The sequence below is a fragment of the Phocoena phocoena genome, chromosome 13 (genome assembly GCF_963924675.1).
Source record: "Phocoena phocoena chromosome 13, mPhoPho1.1, whole genome shotgun sequence".
In the NCBI taxonomy this organism is placed as follows: Eukaryota; Metazoa; Chordata; class Mammalia; order Artiodactyla; family Phocoenidae; genus Phocoena; species Phocoena phocoena.
In genome coordinates this window covers 23,287,597-23,300,746 of record NC_089231.1, presented here as the reverse complement: position 1 = coordinate 23,300,746, position 13,150 = coordinate 23,287,597, and the positions used below count along the sequence as shown (strand labels likewise).

The following is a 13,150-nucleotide window of genomic DNA, read 5'->3' as shown; positions in this document are numbered from 1 at the left end:
ATTCCACCTGGTGCCTAGTTCGTAATTACACATCTGGTGAATTAACAATAAAACTGTACTGCTCAAGATTTAAGCATTACAAACTCTCAGTGTGAGAAGGAAAGAATAACTGTTTGCCCTGGCATAGGAACCTTTTGAAGGTATAGAAAGTATCATGGGCTTCTTCTTATTCTGTATCTAGAAATAAAAATCCATTCACAGCAACATGAATTCACAGAATCTAGGACTTCAGGAGTCCTCCGTGCTTCTCAAGTGCCAATTTGTGTGGAACCGCCTAAACCTGTTGGATTCTGATGCTGTAGGTCTGGAGTGGGGATCCTGATTTCATTTTTCTAACAAGTTCACCGGTGATACCAATGTTGCTGATCCTGGAGTCCTCCCTTAAGAGCTTACAGATAATGATGGAGCCCGGACTAGGATTTAGAATAAGTAACACCAAGAAGCCTCTGACGCAGGAAGATCTTAGGGGCAGTCTTAGCAAGACCAAATCACTTTGGATCACTAAAAGGAAGAGGTTATTTCCACAATGACATGACATAGTAAATTTTTGCCTTACTCTCTCCAGTATACTTGAAAGTCTTAGAGAAAAATCAAGTGTGATACAATATTATCCATAAACATCAAAATGCTATTTTTCCTTGAGGAGTAAAGGTTCTTCGATTATTAACAAGCCTATGATATTAACCTCTTTGTTCTTCACAAAAATTTCCAGAACTTTCCTTAAAATATTTTGTTAATGAAGACACTGTTTATTATGCTATTAGTTTACTCTTTCAGACAGCCTGCAAAGTTATATTTATTTTAATTATATAAAGAATTGTTAGCACTTTTATGGAGGTAATTATCATCATTAGCACATTATTGTATTTTGGGAATAATGAAAACATTGTTGTTTCTTAATGATAGTACTTACCTTCACCAAATGTCTTTATGTCTCACCCCCAGACTAGGCTGACAAGTTTGTTTTTGCAGAGTGTCTAGCACAAATGCCTTTAGATATACTGTTTACTTTCTCTTGTATTTTTAAAGAGTTTACATTTTTAATAACCCTAATTTACTGAGGGATAATTCCCAGCAGCGCAGTCAGCATTCATTATTCATATTTCCTATTCTAAGGCAGATGGAGTTGTGTAAATCTAAACATGTGATTATGACTTCCCTGGTGGTGCAGTGGCTAAGAATCAGCCTGCCAATGCAGGGGACAGGTGTTCGAGCCCTGGTCTGGGAAGATCCCACATGACGCAGAGCAACTAAGCCCGTGAGCCACAACTACTGAGCCTGCGCTCTAGAGACAGTGAGCCACAACTACTGAGCCCGCGTGCCACAATTACTGAAGCCTGTTTACCTAGAGCCCGTGCTCCGCAACAAGAGAAGCCACTGCAATGAGAAGCTCGCGCACCGCAACGAAGAGTAGCCCCCGCTCGCTGCAACTAAAGCCCACGCACAGCAACGAAGATTCGATGCAGCCAAAAATAAATTAACTTAAAAAAAATGTGATTAGCACAGTCTGCTTTAGCGATAGATAATGTGCCACCCTAAAACCAATGATCCTGCTCACATATATTCTCATTACAAAGAGAATGACCTTCCATAATTCTCTGAAACATCAATAATATGGTTTTCCCTTAAGAAAACACATTGTAGTGTTTGGATTAAATCAAGCTGCTCTAGGGAATTACCTGGCGGTCCGGTGGTTAGGACTTGGTGCTTTCACTGCCAGGGCCCGGGTTCAATCCCTGGTTTGGGGAACTAAGATCCCGCAAGCAAAAAAACAAACAAAAAAAAAGAAAGAAAGAAAGAAATCAAGCTGCTCTATTTTCATGGCAATTGATACAAAAGTTTTTCCAAGCATCCTTCTTTGATTTTGAGAAAGTGGGCAAATGTGTACCCATCTCGAGACAACTGGCTACACACCTCTTTAAACTTTGCCTAATGAAGTTTTACAGGGAAGTCATGTAGCCAAGTGTGCAGCATCAGCCTGCCCCTTTATAGCTCCTCTCACTTCACAGGTGAACCAGCCCAACCAAAGGCAAACCCAGAGATGGTGGGTGGCCTCAACTCCCAACAGCACAGGACTCACACAGGCTGCTCCACACCCACATGCTTCTTTGTTCAGTGACCTACCCCAATACGTATTTCTTCCTCCTAGTTTCCTGTTGATTTGGGCCTTGGCACCTTGTTTTACCAGATCACCGGCCTTGTAATCATCCTTCCAGGAAACGCTTGTGCCTTCTTTCCAGGCTCAGCATTTTTTTGTATTTTCTGCATGGCTATTTTGACAACTCCAGAAGGCCTGGTGAGCTACATTCTGAGCAGCCAAGAATGGTCCCCACCTTTTTCTTAGAGGGTCCAGTGGAGGACACCAAAGAGGAAAGCCTAGAAGAAAGGTATTAGATCCATAACAGTTTCCATGGAGAACATTTGCTCCAAAAGAAACAGCAGTGCACAATACAAATGGTTTATTTTATATATTTACTGGGGTGGATATAAAATTCATGCAGTAACGTGTGTAAATTACATCACTCAAACTTGATGATTTTTTACACATGAATACACTTGTATAGCTAGTGTCCAGACTGAGATATAGAATGTTCCCTTGTGTCTCTTTTCAGCCAACCCCCTTAAAGCTAACCTTTACTGACTTCTATCATCAAAAATTTCTCCTTAAAAGCTAAGTTCTCATAACTCATCCAATCAGTCATTTCTGTGCTCACAGCACCAAGTAAAATGTCATGATCATTTCTCACTCACAATAAATTTAGCTTTTTAAGTGTTGTAATAAACAGTATTTACGTAAAAAATTTTTCTGCTTAATCCCAGCAAAACTGAAATTAAGAACTATATGTAGTTATTCCCTAATTTATTTTGCCATAAGAAGGATTGGCTCATAAAAATGGAAGAAGTTCTTGGAGCCAGTTGGGCTTCAGAATTTAGAAACTTTGGGATTTGGGAAAACATTATAAGGAGCATATACTGTATGTTTTATAATATCCTCAATGGGATCTGGGGTAGTGCCACAAAACATTCTTGTTACTGAAGAGAAACATGTAAATATTTACATTATGTTGGAGAAATGAAGACTATAGACAGCCTTGTGACAAATCCTTATTTGTCACCAAATAAATTCTGGCTCCACCAAAATTACAAAATCATGGGGGAAAAAAACCTTCTGGATTCCGGAATTACGGATAAGAGTTAGTGAACTTGTAGGTAATACATTATTTAAGGAACTTTTCTACTTAAGTCAAGATTTGCTCTTGTGCTCTTCCACAGAGCTTTCTAGGTAACCCAAGTTTAAGAGGTAATCGCTTCTGGGAGTATGTCTCTATTTGCCAGATGAGATGCTGTCTGATTCATGAATAAAGCCAGTTAAATCTTCAAATTTACTCAGTTAAATTTTGTTTTTTAACAGATTGGAGACAGTGATGGGCTCCAAAGTGAATTTCCGACATTTGGGGACAATGAGAAACACAGGTATGGCACCCAAGAACTCTTTGAATTCATTGTCTTTCTTTCTCATCATTTCTGAGGGTTGTTGAATGAAAACTTATTTCCTGGTATAGAGGAAACCGGTCAGCAGTTGGGGAGAGAGGCTGAGTGCAGGGGTGCAATGGTTATCCTCAGCAGCTTCTCACCCTAGCAACCTGCCTATCTCTCCCACCATCACACAAAGTTAGCCCTGCACCCATGACCTCTGTCCAATCACATGGACACGGGACGGAATAGACATGCAAGATGAGATCTCATGCCTGCTCTAGAGCTCTATTACAAAATTCAAATCTAGTCTATTTCAGGTGATATAATGGTAACGGCAATGAAAATAATCAATAAACAATCCATAATAGGAATAGAAAAGAGTTTTATTTGCGCCAAGCTGAGGACTATAGCCCGGAGCCACAGATTCGAGAAGGACTTGAATTGTGTTCTGCCAGACTACAAAATGGGGGAGGCTTATAAAGGCAAAACCCACAAAGTTGATAAGTTGTTTGTCAATAATTAGGATTGGAGCTGGCAAGAAGTTGGGGGCTTATTAAGCAAGGATTGGTTGGGGTTTGAAATGGTGGCAGAGTTACAGGAGAGACGTTGAGACCATAATGTTGCAACTGGCAGCTGCTAGCAGACATCGTTTTGAGAAGGGATGGTGGTGTCCTTGAGTCTGATTATAGTTCAGAAAATTCAAGGGCTTCCCTGGTGGTACAGTGGTTGGGAGTCCGCCTGCCGATGCAGGGGACATGGGTTCGTGCCCCGGTCCGAGAAGATCCCACATGCCGTGAAGCGGCTGGGCCCATGAGCCATGGCCGCTGAGCCTGCGCGTCCGGAGCCTGTGCTCCGCAACGGGAGAGGCCACAACAGTGAGAGGCCCGCGAACCACAAAAAAAAAAAAAGAAAATTCAAGTTCTCAGTAATGCAGGCATGTGTCTGAAACCATATCCACAATGGCCACTAGGCTCCATTTTGAACGCCTGAACCACAGTTACCCCATTTTGTTTTTTTTTAACTTTTTAAAAAATTAATTAATTTTTTGGCTGTGTTGGGTCTTTGTTTACTGTGAGAGGACTTTCTCTAGCTGCGGCAAGTGGGGGCCACTCTTCATCGCGGTGCGCGGGCCTCTCGCTATCGCGGCCTCTCTTGTGGCGGAGCACAGGCTCCGGACGCGTAGGCTCAGCGGCCATGGCTCACGAGACCAGCCGCTCCGCGGCATGTGGAATCTTCCCGGACCGGGGCACGAACCCGTGTCTCCTAGCATCGGCAGGCGGACTCTCAACCACTGCGCCACCAGGGAAGCCCTGCCTTGCCTCTTTTTTATCCTTTACATCTTTAGTTAAAAACTATTATTATTATACTTTAAAATCACACGAACCCGATTACAGTAAAGAATTTTGGGTGATAACATTTTCTGAAATAAGAATGAAATATCCTCCAATATCATAACCGTGGGTGAGTATAGATGTATTAAGGTATGGTCCTAAAGCTTTCAAGATGACAATTTAGGGTTCCAGTGCTCTTCTGAGAGGGAACATTGAATATCTATTTATGGTGACTGTGATTGTAGGGATCATTAGTAAATTCCCTGCAGGCCAAAGTGTGTCAGCAACCGTGGAGAGTAGCAAAGAATTCGGCAGAAGAGCAACTCTTAGACAAACAAAAATTGCTCAGAAACAAAAGCGTTCCTCAAGTGCGGAGGCTTCGCATTTCCTGGGTCCTCCCTCTTCTGCTTCTCCATTCTCCTGGCGTGTATCCCGCTCTTAAATCTCTGCAATCCTCTCCCTGCCTCCACTGGCTGTCCAGAACCGACCCAAAGTCCCAGCCTTCCTCTCTTCTCGGGGTCGGAGACTGGTACCCGTCGACACGCCCCATCCCACCCGATTCCCGGCCTCGCCCGCGCCTGCGCAGAGCCTCTTCTCGAGCGAAAACTCAGCCATCACCCCAAACCATACCGCCTGCTGCGGGAAGGCGAAGTCTGCGGTAGCCAGCCCCAGGTCTTTTCGTGGGGCGGCGGTATTCGTCTTTATATCCGGACTCCCCCCACCCTACACGACCCCTCTCTCACTACTTGGGGTCGGGCCCTTAAGGGCATGCACCGGCCCTAAACGATAACCTCTAGCCACCAAACAGAGGAAGGTACTGCGAGGCTGGAACGCGGGTGCGCCAGTCGCAACACCTCAAAGCGGAGCCCAGCCCCTCAAGGCTGGGTTCCTGCCTCCGTATTGGCCTGCGCGCCCGTCAGTCTCCCCCCATGGGGCCGCGCCGGAGGTACTCCCTGTTCCCTCTTCTCAGTACGCGGATTTACTGGCTGCCTCGGCTATTATCCATCCGACCCAGCCATTCCGATCCTGACCTGGAGCCGGCTCCGGAAAGCCTCGAGAAGGGGAGGGCCGAACTCGGCCGGAGCTGAGCATCGTCCGGGTGGGCTGCGGGGCCGCGGCCTTTCCGCCAGCAGCACCACCTGTCGCCTGGCTAGACGTCGGGTAAGGCTCCGCACGGCTCGCAGCTGCGGGCGGCCTGCCGCGGCGGGGCCCGGGCGGGAGTTCCGGGATGGGACCGGGCGCCGGCCTCCTCACCCCGGCCCGGGGAGCCGAGCGCGGACCCGCCGCCGGCCTCCGCGCCTGCGGCCCTCAAGGTCCCAGCTTGGCGGATGGGAGGCAGGAAGTGGTTCGTCGAGTCTCGGCTGAGACCGTGGGGAACGGTGGGGTCTCGCCACCCCCTGTTTGACCGTGGGCGGCTCTTCCCTGACGCACGGTTTGGGGACGCGACTTCCCGGTCGAGACTCGCTCGTCCCAGGGCGCCCCCCCTTCCCAACCCGGAGTAAGGCCCTGCGGCTTCCTTAACAGGAGCATCTCTTATACCCTTTACTCCCGCGCCCCTTAAAGACCGATTTTGTCGCTCCAAATCCTTTTATCTAATAGTTCTCTTTTTCTGCAGGGGTGAATTAATGGCAGGACTTAGGCATTTTGTTTGTGTGTTGTGATTGTTCCTTGCTTTAAAGGACGTTTGTCGCAGGCTAGAAAGTTCTAAGATTGGAACGGTTCTGTCCATTCATGTGAAATGACATCTGTGGACCAGGATCGGCAGATGTTTCTTTGACGCTGGTGATATCCATTTCTGCTTGTGTGGTGTTACACTGAGGTCCCGGATTTGACTTTCTTGGTTCCGAAGATAATTCTAGAAAATTTCCGTTGCCGTTTGGTGAGAAGAAGCTTAATCAAACTAACAGATCTAAACAGAAGTGCTTCCTTACAAAACGTGTTATCGCATATCGGTTTGATTTACCTTCTTAATGTTTGTGACAGTCACTTCAAAACAAAACAGTTGATAGCACTGTTATTTCTTTTAGTGTTGCAACTGATAACATGGAAGCACGTATTAATTGTTAATCAGGAGCTGAGTGCTGTTTTCTGCAAGAATTATCTCAAAGTAATGCCCTGAAGTTGGTACTCTTTATTATCTCCAGGTTACAAATGAAAATTAGAAAGGCTAAGTAACTTACCCAAGATCACAGGTTTTACGTGGCAAAGCCTGGATTCGAACTCAGGCAATCTAACTTAATAGCTCCAGCCTCCTCTTAAGCTTGTATGCTCCTTAAGCACTGTTCATGCTGTAAAGCTAAGTGCAGTGTTGTGCTCCTAAGTTTTGATTTTTAGTTGCCAAGCATTCTGGAAATTAGAGAAGAAACAGTCATTACCTTACAACCCCCCCCCACATACACAGCTGTGTGTGTGCGCGTGTGTGTATACACATATATATACACACACTATAGTAGTTACACAAATGATAGGTAAATATATATTGTGTAACTACTATAACTATTTGAGTTATGTTACATGGTTTGCAGAAATAAAGGAAAAATGTTTAGCGTTATCTTCTAATAGTGGACCTTTAGTCAACTGTGAGCAATGATTTATAATCTGTTATCTGATTCTTTTATGGTAGCTATAAAGACTTAATTAAAAGTTAGGCATAGGGCTTCCCTGGTGGTGCAGTGGTTGAGAGTCCGCCTGCCGATGCAGGGGACATGGGTTCGTGCCCCAGTCTGGGAAGATCCCACATGCCGCGGAGCGGCTGGGCCCGTGAGCCATGGCCGCTGAGCCTGCGCGTCCGGAACCTGTGCTCCGCAACGGGAGAGGCCACAGCAGTGAGAGACCCGCGTACCGCAAACAAACAAACAAACAACAAAAAAAACCTACTACAATCTACCATCCCCATCCTTTCAAAACAAAAAAAAAATTTTTTTACCACCAAAAAGGGAGGAAGATAATTACAACATGAAAACGAAGACAATAAATTTAGTATTATGAAAAACTATACTGGGGCTTCTCTGGTGGTGTAGTGGTTGAGAGTGCTCCGCAACGGGAGAGACCACAACGGAGAGACGCCCGCGTACCGCAAAAGAATAAAATAAAATAAAATAAAATAAAAATAACTGCATGCGTTACTTGAATATTTCATTGCAAAAGTCATATAGTTATTAAAAAAAAAAAAAACTATACTGAAACCATGCACCTCAGATTGTAACTTGAACCCACATGGCCGGGACTCAAACCTGGCCAAAACCCAGATTGGGACTTGAACCCATGAGGCCAGGACTCGAACCCAGGGAAAACCCACAGTCTTCCAACTGAGATCACACACCTGGTTTCAGGACTTAATGAAGCTCAGGTTCCTGATGTCTCATCGCAGAAAGAATTCAGTGAGAGACAAAGTGATAGGTAAGAAGTGGATTTATTTAGAGAGAAACACACTCCGCAGAGGGAGTGTGGGCCGTCTCAGAAGGCGAGACGCCTTGGGAGAAATGCACTCAACAAACAGAGCGTGGGCCATCTCAGAAGGTGGGAAAGGCACCAGGGTATGGGGTTGTCAGTTTTTTATAGTGGTGGGTAATTTCATAGGCTAATGAGTGGGAGGAGTATTCCAGCTGTTTCAGGAAGGGGTGGGGATTTCCAGGAATTGGGCCACCGCCCACTTTTTGATCCTTATAGTAGCCTTGGAACTGTCATGGCACCTGTGGGTTTGTCATTTAGCTTGCTGATGCGTTACAATGAGCTTTTACTGGGGCTCAAGGTCTAGTGGAAGTCGACCTATCTGCCATCTTGGACCCATTTGGTTCTAATCTGTTTATGTCACGTCCTTGGGCTATGTCATTCTTTCAAAGGTTGTGCCCTGCCCCCTTCCCTCCTATTTCAATACTATGTTGTGCTAGTTTTTCTCATTTGGTTATAGACTAGTGAAAAACGTGTCTCAGACAGACACCAATTCAGAGACCACTTGGGAATGATTGGGTGACATAACTGATTCCAAGCTGGTAATTAGCTGCATCCAGATTCAGACTGACTGCAGAGCTTGTGCTCACTGTACCTAGTCATGACCTCTCTCTAATTTTGGTCTCTGTTACATTGAACTTCTGCTTTCTACCCCCCAGCTAGGGGGCCAGGGAGAGTATTCTCCAGCAGTCAGTGGCCTAGCAGTTTCAGTCCCAGTCCAGTTTATAAACACCACCCAGAGAGTAAATTCACTAACCCCCAGGGCAAGGCAGGATGAATGACAGACACACTAGAGGGAGAAACCACAGGCATACCTCAATAGCCAGGAAGCTCAAGTAAGCAGCTTGAGTTTTCATATTTGTTCAAAATGGGAAGCCCCACCTTATTTTGTTTCCTGTTTTTGCTTCACTCATTTTTACAGTTCCTCCATCCTGTCTGTGTAACATGAGGAGTTAGGTGTGGGTTTTCCCCATTTTGTCCTGTTGCCTCCAGCTGCTATTAAGCCTGCTGTCTGTCTGTCTGTCTCTCTCCTTAGTCCTTGGTTCTGTTTCTGGCAGAGGTTGGTTTTTCTCCTTAAGTTTTTTAACTTATGCCTACTTGTTTTAAAGACACTATTAAAACTACTTTTATATTTTATTTTACTCTCTATCACTTAGTCATAAAGTAATCATTTGAGTGCTGTAACACTTTACTCTTTAAGTCTTTAATACTTTTCTGCATCTATTCTCTCATTTGATCATTACAGTTACCTATGAGGTAGATTTAACAGGTAATCTTTATTTTACAGACTAAATTCAGTATTTGATAGAAGCAAAATTTTAGCCAGGAGCTGAAAACAGAAGATTTTATATGTCAGAATGCTGATCTTAAGTTAACTACTTGAAGGGAAAAACTTTCTTCCTACTCACAGACTCAACTCTTCTGGCCACCAAATGTGAGTTCTCCAGCTCTAGGCAGACACTGACGGGGTGTGCTACAACTTAATTCTAACACTGTCTACCTGGTGGTAACTTCGGATCCCACAAGTTAGGGACTCAGCCCGGAAAGACTGCCCCCACTTCAGATGCCAAGCGCAAGCCCCAGGTTTTGACCTATCCTTCTTACCAACCAGCTGTAAATCAGGGCTTCCCACAACCCCTTACTCAGGTTAGATCATTTGCTGTAATGGCTCACAGAACTCAGGGAGACACTCTACTTATATTTACCGGTTTCTTATAAAAGGATACAACTCAGGAACAGATGGAAAAGACACATAGGACTAGGTATTGGGGGTGGGGTCGGGCAGGGCACGGTGCATCCTTGCCCTCTGCTCTTGCCACCCCCCAGCACCTAGATGTGTTCACCAACCTGAAAGTTCATCAACTCTCCTTGTTCAAAAGTTTTTATGGATCTTAATCGCCATCGTTCCCACCCCCTTTCCCAGGGGAACTGGAGTGGTACTGAAAGTTCCCACTCTCTAATAATCACTTGGTCTTTCTGGTGACTGAGGTTCTGTAGTGGCCTCACCCTAAGTCACCTCATTAGCATAAACTCACGTCTGATCAAAAGGGGCTGCTTATGAATAGCAAAAGATACTCCTGTCACTCAAGAAATTCCAGCAGTTTTTAGGAACTCTGTACAAGAACTGGGGACCAAGACCAAATACATTTCTTATTACACCACAAGTACTAATTGCAAAGTGTATTTTTCTCAGATAGTCTTTGATTTTAAATAAAGTAAAAGGTATTCCATACTGTTTTAGATTTTCCTACCTCACCAATATGCTGCAATACTAATCAGTCTTTTGGTACCAAAGTTTTAATTGTGGTAAATAATGCTTTCTCTCCTGGAAGAACCACACAAACATGATCAGGGCTGCACCTTCAATTTCTGTCTTTTCAAAATTTATTTTGAAATAATTTGAAAGACGTGGTTGTATACATCATACTTCTTGGCCCCTTAATACTTCACTGTGTATTTTCAGAAAAGGATACCTCTTACATATGGTTATCGAACTCAGAAAATTTTAAATTATACAAGACTTTTATGTAAGTTACAGTATATCTCCCAATTTTGCCAGTTATCCCAGTAATATCCTTGATGGCATTTTGGGGGATCAGGTTTTGCATTTAGTTGTCCTATCTGTTCGGTCTTCTTTAACTTGCATTGGTTCTTTAGTGTTTTTCATGGCATTTACATTTTTGAAGAAAACCAATCAGTTATCTTATGGTTTCTCTCGTGATTCTTTTTTATTATCATTATTGAAATACATTTGACATGAAACATTGTGTAAATTTAAGGTGTACAACAGGTTAATTTGATACGTTGTAACATTGCCATTGTACTGATAATTAGCACCTCTGCAATATATTGGTATAGGTATATACCTATAGGTATAATTACCTAATTATAATTTCTTTTTAGTGGTTGGAATAATTAAGTTCTAGTCTCTTTGCAAGTTAGATGATTATAATACAATATTGTTGTCTGTGTTCACTATGCATTAGATCTCTAGGACTTATCTCTTAGGCCTCTTGTTGAAACTTTGTACCTTTAAACAACATCTGTCCTATCCCTTTCCCCAATTCCCGTCTCTCATGATTCTTGATGTGCTTATGATCATTTAGATTTCTTGTTTTGTGCCCATATTTAGGTACCACATTTATATGAAATATCCAGAATAGGTAAATACAAAAATACAGAAAGCAGACTGGTGGTTGCACTCACTGGGGGAGTGGGGAAAACTGCTTAATGGGTGTGGTATTTCCTTCTGGGATGATGAAAATGTTTTGGAACTAGATAGAGGTGGTTGTACAACATTATGGACTTTCTAAATCCCTCTGAATTGTTTATTTTAAAACAGTTAATTTTGTTATGTGAATTTCAGCTCCATAAAAATTAACTTAAAATCCTAACGTAGATGATTTTGCTACACCCCCATATACAGCCCATGGATTTCTCAACAAATAGAAATTCCATTTAAAAACTATTGCATGATAATTATAATGGTTTATGATGATTAAAGAAATAAATGAGCATTGCAAATTGATATTTAGTAGAAAAATTGATATGCAGAAGAATCTATTATATTCCCATCAGTAAATATTTAAGGTTTAATGTATTATGTAGTTTTCCATTTTGAAAAATTCTCATAATGTTTGCTATGGATGTGAAAGGACAAAAACATGTTTTCAAGACAATTTGCCTGATTTTTAAATATTACATAACAGGTTTTCTAAAAACAAAAAAATTTTAGTACACTGAATTTAAATATTGAATATTACTAATACCTTAAAATTTGACATCTAGGTTAAGAATCTGGATGGCTTCACTTCCTCTGAAAGTGTGTGCTCCAGGCTTTTCTATTATTTACATTTCCACCTTCAACCTAAACTCTCCCACACCTGTTTACATTGAAATCACTTCCATGAAAACACTTACTGTTTACTAGATGTTTCATACCTTGCCACATTTGTGTGGATTAGAAAAAGGGTAAATATTTGGCACACTGTAGTAGGTAATGCATAAAGAGTAGCAATGATTATTATCCAAGGACTTAGACTGTTGTCAGGAAAAGTGAATCTTTGCCTTCACCTTATGTATTTTATAATCCCTTACAACCTGTAGAAACATAAATGTATTTTTTAAACATCTTTATTGGAGTATAATTGCTTTACATTGTTGTGTTAGTTGCTGCTGTATAACAAAGTGAATCAGCTATATGTATACATATATCCCCATATCCCCCCCTCCTGCGTCTCCCTCGCACCCTCCCTATCCCAGCCCTCTAGGTGGTCACAAAGCACCCAGCTGATCTCCCTGTGCTATGAGGCTGCTTCCCACTAGCTATCTGTTTTACATTTGATAGTGTATATATGTCAATGCCACTCTCTCACTTCGTCCCAGCTTACCCTTCCCCCTCTCCATGTCCTCAAGTCCATTCTCTACATCTGAGTCTTTATTCCTGTCCTGCCCCTAGGTTCTTCAGAACCTTTTTTTTTTTTAATTCCATATATATGTGTTAGCATTTGTATTTGTTTTTCTCTTTCTGACTTACTGCACTCTGTATGACAGATTCTGGGTCCATCCACCTTACTACAAATAACTCAATTTCATTCCTTTTTATGGCTGAGTAATATTCCATTGTATATATGTGCCACATCTTCTTTATCCATTCATCTGTCAGTGGACACTTAGGTTGCTTCCATGTCCTGGCTATTGTAAACAGTGCTGCAATGAACATTGGGGTGCATGATGCTTTTTTTTTTTTTTTTTTTTTTTTTTTTTTTTTTTTTTTTTGCATGATGCTTTTTGAGTTATGGTTTTCTCAGGGTATGTGCCCAGTAGTTGGATTGCTGGGTCATATGGTAGTTCTATTTTTAGTTTTTTAAGGAACCTCCATACTGTTCTCC

At 42.7% G+C, this 13,150-nt stretch overlaps 1 protein-coding gene across 1 annotated transcript in view; it reads left to right on the top strand.

The window, feature by feature from the left end:
• The first annotated feature begins 5,728 nt into the window (after positions 1–5,728).
• ME2 (malic enzyme 2) overlaps positions 5,729–13,150 on the top strand; it is a 53,722-nt gene continuing 46,300 nt past the window's right edge. Inside the window, exon 1 of the mRNA XM_065889389.1 lies at positions 5,729–5,969. The gene's annotated coding sequence lies outside the window, so the exon portion shown is untranslated. The remainder of the gene's footprint in view (positions 5,970–13,150) is intronic.